General features: G+C 34.8%; 1 pseudogene; it reads left to right on the top strand.

Annotated features, from left to right (window-relative positions):
• The first annotated feature begins 1,057 nt into the window (after positions 1-1,057).
• Positions 1,058-1,510, top strand: LOC114617128 (annotated as a pseudogene).
• Positions 1,511-10,235: the final 8,725 nt, after the last annotated feature.

The raw sequence follows: 10,235 nt of genomic DNA, 5'->3' as shown, positions 1-10,235 counted from the left end.
TTGATTATTAAGGGCTAGGTAAAATATTAAAACCTAGATGGAATGCTAAGGTCTAGGTAACTGTTACCTGGCTAGCCTGCCATTTCATGGTATTACTAATAGTATAAGGAAACTTTCTAGTATGTTGTTTCTGCTGTTACCAGGAAACTTTCTTATGCCCAAGATGATTACAATTTCCATTATGTTCTGTGCCCCTGGAAACCAATGATACTAGAGGAAAATAGAATTGTTTTTGTATAGTTACCCACAATAAGCTTGGACCCAAACCAGCCACCCTGGAGCACTTCTTCCATCTGTGTGTAAACTTTTATGGTAATTTCTCTTATAAGCTACACCTGGGATGGAGCCTAAGTTAAGACAAAGTCCTGTACTAATATAAGACTTTCATTTTGAGTATGGGTCAAGTAAAGTTTAAGTTCCCAAGTTCTCCCTGGTAAGTGACATCCTTCTTGGGAGAAAGAGACATGTACATGAGTAGCTGGCATCCTTTTTGGAAAGTTAAGACATAAATGTTGGACAAGTCCCATCAGGTTGTCAAATTAAGACATGGTTGTTAGATAAGTACCCTGCCACAGTTGAATACCCCAAACAATTGGAGCAGGATAAGTGTACAACAAAGACCTTTTCCTAAGGAAATTCCCCTATCACTAAATCCTGAATAGTGAAATAACTGACACTGATATTTGTGGGTTTAAAAACTCTGTAGGATCTTACCTCAAGCCCATGGTTCCAGTCCCAAGCCTTCTTCATGGCCCTGATCAATCAGTTCCAGGACATATACTCAATAAAATATCCCTGTCTAACAGAGATTGGTGCCCCTGTGTTTTGTGATCCCAACACAATGAATAAAAATATAATTATTGGTTAAATACAGACCTTGGTCAGAAAGACAACCACCACTACAGCACCTACATCAGAAAATCAACATGCTATGCTTCAAAAGCTCTATGAGAAATATCCTCAGATAAGAAGCATTGAACAAACTATCTTACACAAAGGAGGTCTATTTCAGTGTTTTTCAGTTGTTGCATATGGCTTTGAGCAACAGCAACACAAGATGGTAGCCAACACAGGTGCAGGAGTAAAAGTCCCTTGAAATTTCCAACTGTTGGAAGAGCTGGTAGAAGGCCAAAAACGAGCTGTTGATGGCAGTTAGCTGGAGTCTAGAGGACTAGAAAGATATGAGACTTACAAGATGGACATGGATGATAACTAGGCCTCCAAAGATAATTGATAAAACCCAAATACAGCCTATACATAGAATGTAGACCTAAGTATGCAGAAGAACCCCATCTATAAGATTCATAACAAAAGTCAATATGAGCAGCATGAGTAGTTCAGATGGAGTGGTGGATCCCAAGAGCCATGGCAGTGCTGGCAAAGTGGCAGAATTCCCACAGCATCAAAGTTGTTCTGCAAGAACTTCAACACTTGATGAAGTCAAAAGACAACATGAAGCTGCCAGAAGGACAACATGAAGATTCCAAAAGGACAGTGCTACAGTAATTAGTCATGAAGGTTCTGTCTCTCTTCCCTATCCAACCTACGTTTTCAATTCCTGCATTAGTAAATTTTCTAGATATATCTGTATACCTCAAAGTACTGGAGAGGAAGCCCCACTGAAACTTCATCCTGAGACACTGTTCTGATATTAACTTAATGTTCTTTTGAAATACCTAAGTTGTTCTGTGTAACATCATCTGTCAAGTATAACTGCTGTCTACCTGGTTGAACTTCGGGAATCAAGAAGGTATGTGGAAATTGGTTTCTTTTGGTAGCGGTGGGCACAGCTAACACAACTGTGAGCAGACAGATCACACAATCACTTGCTGCTGGCAAATGGCCTGGGTCTCTCTGCCTTTGCCTGCCTTGCCCTCTGTCACAGTTGCACGATGCCCCTTAGGATAGATGAGGAGATTTCAGGTAGAAGCTGTGGTATCAGTGCTGCAGTTGGGAGTGTTTTGGCGGCACTTCTGCTTTCTTAAGTCTTAAGTGTGTTGCCCCATCAAAACCATTGTCCCCATTCCTCTACAGTCACACTTGGCCAAAGCTTAGACTGTAACCCTCTCCTCCCTCTAAAATTGCCCATGGGTGAGGAACTCAGGACTGCCTGTCTCCCCACTTTTATCAAGAAGTGGTGCTTTTCTCCTCCTCAATTTCCTTGTTGCCCTTCATCATCCAACACTAGCTGTGGCCAGAAGCCATCAGATGAGGTTAAAAGAAACTGGTCTCCTCTTAGTTCCGGACCACACTCATTCACTTGCCACCAGCCTGGGAAGGGAGTGCTTGGCACGCGGTGCTGCCACTACCATCAGCCCATAGGCTTTAAACTCAGGTCTCCAGGTGAGCAGAGGTGTAATGAGGCTTTTCAGACTGCTCAGCATTCAGGATCCTTGGTAATTAGGTTAGAGGTAGGTCATATAGAAAGTCCTAAGTGCATATGGTTCTGAGTTGGCTCATTTCCCACAATCCCATTGCTTTTACACAGTGAAGGGGTTTGATCAGAGCTCTTGTGTCACCCTGGCTGCCCATTGGGTTTGACGTGGAGCTTGACAGCTGGAAAGTGAGTCCCTGACACTGTGGACTCAGGTTTCAGAGGTGCTCCAAAGACCCTTAGCAGAGACATGGAGGAGCTCTTTGTTGCATCATTTGCCAATTGGTGGTCCTGCTCTCCTGGCTCATTGCCACATTCCCCACACTGTTGAGGACCAATAAATGTTGAAATGTGGATGCATTCAGGAATAAAAGTGATTCGTTGTGTTACCACCAAAAAAATTGCAAGTGACAAACCACTTGGAGAGGAAGATGGGAAATTGCTTAGACCCTAGTTTATGATATATATATGTATATATGTTTTATATATTTAATCACAATGATATGACTTAGATAAAGTAATAGTAAATCCAGATGTTCTATTTCCTACATTTTACATTTCTGTACATTCTTTTAGAGTACAGAATAATGTTGATGGGATCAAATGTGCAATAAACTTTCCTTATTTCAAAGTTTTCTGAAAATATTAATATCAAAGTACCAAATTTCAAATGGTTACCTTGCAGTATGCAATCATTTGTGGTTTTTCCTATTTTAGGATTTTATTCTATTTTCTCTGATTTTTAACCAACACCTTAGGTTAAAAAACACTGTAAACATAAACAAGATTATGTATTATGAGAAACACAATTTGGTGATGAGAAATTCTTGTTTACCTTAACACACTTTTTTCCAAGCTTGATGGAGACACATTTTTAATAGTCACTGTGTAAAATATGTGATTTTTAAATCTACATCACATTACTGGTTCTTACATTCAGTTATTTTTGTTTCTCATCTATGTTATAACTTTGGAAATACATTATGCTGCTTGATATATTTAATGAATTATACTAATTAATATTCATTTTCATTTTAACTAAGTGTTCATTTTAACTCACTAAAACTAAGAGCTCATTAAAACAATTCCATTTACCTGCTAAGGTTGCTTTTAATCTTCAGTATTTTATATATTCATTATATTAATTTAAAGATACTATTTTTGTTTAGTAGATTTTAAATGTTTTTAAAGGTTTTCTTTCAGTGGGAATAACATATTTTCTTTTTTTCCAAAATATATTTGCTTATAATGATCATAACATTTTCTAGGTCTAATTTAGATAAATTATGTTGATCTTTGTAGTAGTTATTACATATACATTTTAAATTACAAATTTAAGACAAAATTTAAGCCTGAACCATGGAAGGGAACTAATTTGACTACTCTTTCCAGTATTTAAGCCAGAGAGAATACTGTCTTTCAGATTTTATATCAGTCATAGTTTATTTCTGGCTTTGTACCCCACTCCAAGTTCTCTTATTTATGAGTTAAGAGACAGGCCATCATCATTTTTAGGCTAATAACCTGAGAGAATAGAGAGAAAATATGGAAGCCTTCTATTTCATAGATGAAAATATGTGACAGAAAGGAAATAGAGAGAGAAGGAGGAAATAACACATGTGTGCATGCCTTCTACCCAGAAAGAAAAAGAGGAATAGAGGAAAGAGAAAGCGAGAGAGAAGAGTATGTGTGTCTGTGTGTGTACCTCTTTGTGCTTCTACTGTCTATGTATCTATGTACAATCTCTCTATGTACTACCTCTCTCTCCCTCTCTCTCTCTCTCTCTCTCTCTCTCTCTCTCTCTCTCTGTATGTGTATGTCTTACACACACACACATACACACACAATATATCTATCAAAATGGATTCCAAATAAAGCCTTAAGTTCAGCATTGATAGTACATTTACTTTAAAAAAAGCAACAGCTATTTATACTTGATAATTTTTCAACAAGAAGGAAATCATCCCTGGAACTGGAAGCCTAATTAACTAACTACTCAGTGCTATCAAAGTCACAGTTATTGAAGGAAAATCTACCACCATAATATAATAAACAAGCATTATTCCAAACAATAATCTATAAATATTTGTCCTTATATCTATAGATGAGTGTAGTCTTTACCCCTCATGAAAAAATTTCTCTTTGCAACAGACAGATACTACTACAGAAAATACCAGATAAACAAAATCCGTAGTTGTGGCGGCCATTCCCAGTGAGTGCATCTACAAAATACTCCTGCACCAAAGATTTGGGAAGCATTGTAAAGTAAGAGACGCAAAAATGATAAGAGCTACAGAATCATGGAGCCTGGCATAAAATTATGTTTTCTAGTATCATCAGAAGTTTCATACATGATATATGACCAGTATAATCACTTAAATGTGAGCTAGACAAGTACAACATTAATTGACATACCAATTAGAAAAAAACCAAGAGGCCTCAAACCTAAACGAAGAACTACTGTCACTGAGTAAACCTGGGAGCAAGAGAGGTGGTCCTTTTGAGGGAAAATCACAATTGGTTGTTCAGAATCAAATGGTTAAACCTGAATACATACATACAAGGAACATTATACGGACTCAACAGCATATATTTAGAAACACACACACACACACACACACACACACACATATATATATATATACAAATATATTTATGTAATATGCATATAATAACAAAAAATGAGAAAAGAGACTATGAATTTAAATGATTGTGGAGGAAAGTAAAATGCGAAAGCTTGTAATTAAAGTACAATTCAAAAATAAAACAACAAAAATGAAAATAAATAAAAATATCTCCTATAATGGAAACAAGTATTACAGAAACTTAGCTGTTTTAATACAAATCAAAATGAACTTGCTTTGTTCCTTTTATACCACCAGGGATCATGTTAGGAAGCATATTGGACTACAATGATGTGAAAGAAAGAGTCTTTATTTAATGAAGTAATGTGTTTAGAGATAAATGTATTTGGTTAAATACTACACAATCTAAGCTAGGTGTGGTAGCACGTTTCACTACTCCTAGCACTCAAAATGTAGAGATAGAAAGGTCCTTCTGAATTTCAGGCCAGCATGGACAATCTAGTGAGACCACACCCCAAATGAATGAATGAATAAATGAATGAATGAATGAATGAATGAATGAATGAATATATAAATAAACCTGCCCTGTACATTTCAATTATAAAGACCAGTTTGCTTTATGTAAAAATAAGAAAAGTTTATGGCTAGAAAATCTAGATAATTACCACTAGAAATTTGAATTTTACAGGTACTTCTGTGTTTTATTCTTCACAGGTTCTGAGTTAAAATGACACAGAATAAATGCTTGGCAGTTTGGAGTGCATCGTCTATTGTTCATGAAGTACCATCTGGTGTAGCAATCTCTACTGCAGAAAGTGCTTAATGACCACTCTGACTGACGCTTATAATGGATGCATCTCTGCTACTCTTGTAAGATCTATGAGCAATTCCAACTAGTAGGATGACAGTCACAAATCTCAGCAGAGTGTACTGTTGTTCCAAATCGTCACTCCTTTTAAGAATGTGAAGTTTAACAAAAGGAAGAAAACTAGTTAGTGGAGTTAGAACATGTCTTCATACATAATGTAATAAGCAATAAACAACTCATGCTCATTGCTGAGAAATACACTCTTGCAATGAGGTGCGTTTCTATACCTGCTTATTACAAGAAACTAATGAAACCAGTGTTTTAACATATCTATAGAGAGAAACTAGCACTTCATGAGACACTTGAAATAATGTTGCACTATAAGTTCCAATGATTGTGTAAAGTATTAAAATGGCAAAAATGGGAAGAAAATCAAAGAAAACAGTAAAAATAACAAAAGTTTAATGATGAGACCCTTTGAACACTGAAATCATAGTTTAATGTCAGGGGGTGTTTGAATTTTATGTTGACACCACAGTCCAGATGCTGTAGATCTCATAGAAACTATAAGTCTTTATGAAAGATGCAAGTATCTCACAATGAGAAGACATATCATATAGTTTCCACACATAATAGACATTGAGAAGCTAATCAATCAATCACCTGATTTATCAAACTGTGTCCTGTATGCTAGTTGTAAATAATAACTAAAAAGCATCCACTTTCCAGCTGATAGTATCTAATAATAGATGATACTACCAAGACAAGTTTATTAAAATATTTATAGTAAATGATTACATAAAATTATTCATATTGAGTGAAATATGTATCATGCTAATAGTCAGAATGATATTGAGGGCTTCTCCATTTTTTTCTTCAAGATTGGTTTTGAATATACCACAAACATGCTACAATGGGTAACAGTTAAAAATACAAGGTCTTTACATCAAGATGCCTGCAGGTAAGCAGTTAGGTATCATGAATGTTTTCCAATAATGTGATATAAATGGATGCACTGCTTCATAAATCTTCCAGAGCTCTTCATGTATTGCTTTGTCAAACCTACTTAGTATTCCCATATTCCTACCCAAAGGGGGAGCAAGGAAGATATATACTCAGCATCTACTAAAGAAGATTTTTTTCGGATATGCAAAATATCTCTGTACTCTAATTTGACAAGATTAGATTTATGGCATGTTCTGGACAGACTCTGCTACACACTCTTCCATACAGAAGCATTAAACTGGCTGAATTTGCCAAAGCAAAAGTCTAGCTTTAAATGTCACTGTTATTTCCTTAGAAGACATGATGAAATGAGAACCCTATCCAATCTGTGTGAATATATGGATTGGGCTGAGCCCAGAGCATTTCCTTCTCTTTTCTAACTAACTCTATGGCTAGGCCTGGAAGTTTCTAGATTCCATACCATCTAATCTTCTGAAACCCAGACCTTGCAGCATTCAGCTCCAGCCTGTTTACTAAACTCAGTCTATGATATTTCAGCCTTCAAGACTTACTGCTGAATAAACTCAATCTTTCTACGAATTTCTGAACATGGATTGGTTCAATCCAGCTGTTCTGGCTCAAACTCCTCTCCCAACCAATTGATTCAAGGTGGCTTCTCTCAGCTTCTGACTGAATTGTTCTGTTTGGAAAGACTGCCTTTGAACTCCACAAACTGAATGGTTCTGAACTAAAATGAACTGAAATGAACTCCAAGAGCTGAACTGAACTCACTTATGTCTCTCTCATTGTTCTTTAACTAGCCTCTATTTTCTGTTTTTGTGAGAGTTGGGCATATCCTATATTCTATACCTTTTCCCTGATTTTTCCCTTTGTCTGATCCTTAATTAGAAGTCATTGTTTTGATTAAAGGTGTTTACTAAAGTCACAGGTGTGTGGTGTGTCTGCATTCCAGTTGGATCATATCTTTGGATGTAATCCCTTGCCGCATAAACTGTGTTGATGGATTCAAATTTCTCTATACCTAGCCATATAAATGCTACTGCTATAATTATTTAAATCTGAGCAATACCAGTTATGAGCATTTTTAATTATGTCTTTGGCCATTATGACTATTCACATGTTAAAATTACTAGAAAAACTCTGTGAGTTTTGAGGTAGGAATGGCTTTGTATTTCTTAATACTACATATTGCTGACTCAGGCTCTATATACTATTTAAGAAGGACCTTACTAGTCAATAATATATGTCATTAGAGAGCCAGTACTGGAAGTATTGTTTGTAGCACCTCTAATGAAAGTGTAACATACCATGATAAAATATGGTGTGACAATTAAGCTTAAGACCTCTATCAAAGATAGATAAATCCAAATTTTCAGGAATATACTTAACCTAACATTGTGTTAAGTTTTTTTAAAAAAGCATAAAAGTCTATATTGTTTTATAGTCCAAATAAAAATTCTAAGATAAGCTTTGTTGTTAGAGGAGTATATAAAATATTACAAGTCACAATATAATTACCAACTAGTAAGTTAACAATGTTCCATACATTAAATATTTGGTAAAACATCATGAACTTAAATATGTTTATATTTATTCCTATTGTTTTAAATTTTTACTTTATTTTCCACTGAACTTTTCATCTTAAATATGAATATGTGTGTACATATGTTTATGGGTGTGTTCATATGATAATGTTTTTCAGAATGTGAATTTGCATAATACTGTATATTAAATTACTAAAGTAAAGAGATGAATGATTAGATGCAATGTAAGTTGTAGTTTAGTTTGAAATTAGTTTATATTGAGACCAAAGACAAAGATTTCTTTTTATTATTATCTGTATTTGAAGTTCAATCTAAAAATGAAATTCCTAATCATATATATTACTTGACATATGCTCAGACTTTAAAAATGTATGTGGACCAAACTCAGAGAGGGACTCATTAGCAAACATAGAGTAATATATTCAGTGTCTTGAAAATGAGTTTATAGAATCTAAAATAATATGATGATTTTATAAAATCACAACTTTCAATGCTTATATGTTCCAGCTCACACAATCATTATTGTTTTAGTACAGGAATCCCACTTTTTGAGAACATGTGCAATATGGGATATGCATATATCTCATTTATATATTTTTGCACACTGGAGTGTGCAATTTTTTTATCTACAAAGTTTTCTTCCCTGTGTGTCTTCATATTTAGGAGATTTTTTAAATTTTCTATTTCCTCAGCCTTAAAATAACTTCTACTTTATTATCCCCTACATTTTCAGTTTTTCATCTTTCCTGCTGATTATTACTAGAAAATGTGCTTGTGTTTATCTTTTGAAATAACTATTTTATGTATATGTCAAGAGTAAAAATTTATCATTGAGTCTGAGACTATTACAGAAAACCATAACTTGTTTAAATGCGGACAATAAAGATTATAGAGTGCAAGATACAGGTGATACATCTATAATACAATTCCTCTACCAAAGGCTCAGAAGACATCATTGAAGAGAGGAAAGAAAGATGTTAAAAGCCATAAAAAATACTTGAAAACATGCTGTGTGATTGTCTGTCCTAGAAATGGCAGAGATGCATCAACCATTTTACCATAACAATATGGTAACCTAAATAATGTCTGAATAATGACAGCCGCAATAGACATGTTAACATGGAAGGATGACATGTCAAAGTGTCCTACTCCTAGACAAAGAACTATATGCCACAATCAAGTATTGAGAGCAAAAGAAATAATCCTCTCCTCTGATAAACTCCCTACTTCATTATCCAATACCAAATGCTCAGTCCTGATATTATATAAATACAAGTAACACTAAATATAGCCAGAGATGATGATGATGATGATGATGTGTGTAAATAACCATTAAAAACAAAGCCATAAATTATAGAGCAAACAAAGGACAGACATATGATAGATTGGATGGTGAAAAGGAAAGATGGTAACAATACAATTATATTTTAATTAAAAATTAAATTGTAGAAGAGTGCACTTTAAGGTGCCCAATAGCATATCCTGTGCTCCTGTGCTCTTGCTTTAGTATATTATCCCCAGCAGCAGGAACTGCAGTATTATATTTATTGTGTTACCATCTTAAGTCAAAATTTTGTTTAGTTATAAACTGTATAAACAGTATGTGTCTGTTTATTTTGTGTGTGTGTGAGTGTATGTACATACATGAAACAGAAAGAAAGAGCATCAGATTCTCTGGAACATGTAATTGATTGTTTGTGTCACCTAATATGTGTTGTGGTAATCAAATTGGGTTGTTCTGGAAGGACAGCATCTTTGTTTACCCTTTGTTTACCCTTCTCACTTCATGAGAAGTTTCACATTGTATGGAATAAAGTCAATTACTGCCAGAGATAATGTGTACAAATAATCAAGTAATGAAATTTATAGTTTTATGCACCTATATTTTTTTGCTTCAATAGAGAGATAGTAACTATTAATTTATTATCAAATGGACATATTGGCAGATTTTCAGAGAT

Source organism: Grammomys surdaster, unplaced genomic scaffold, assembly GCF_004785775.1.
Source record: "Grammomys surdaster isolate TR1022 unplaced genomic scaffold, NIH_TR_1.0 134, whole genome shotgun sequence".
Lineage (NCBI taxonomy): Eukaryota > Metazoa > Chordata > Mammalia > Rodentia > Muridae > Grammomys > Grammomys surdaster.
Note: the sequence above shows the minus strand (reverse complement) of the source record. Positions and strands in the feature narration are given on the sequence as shown.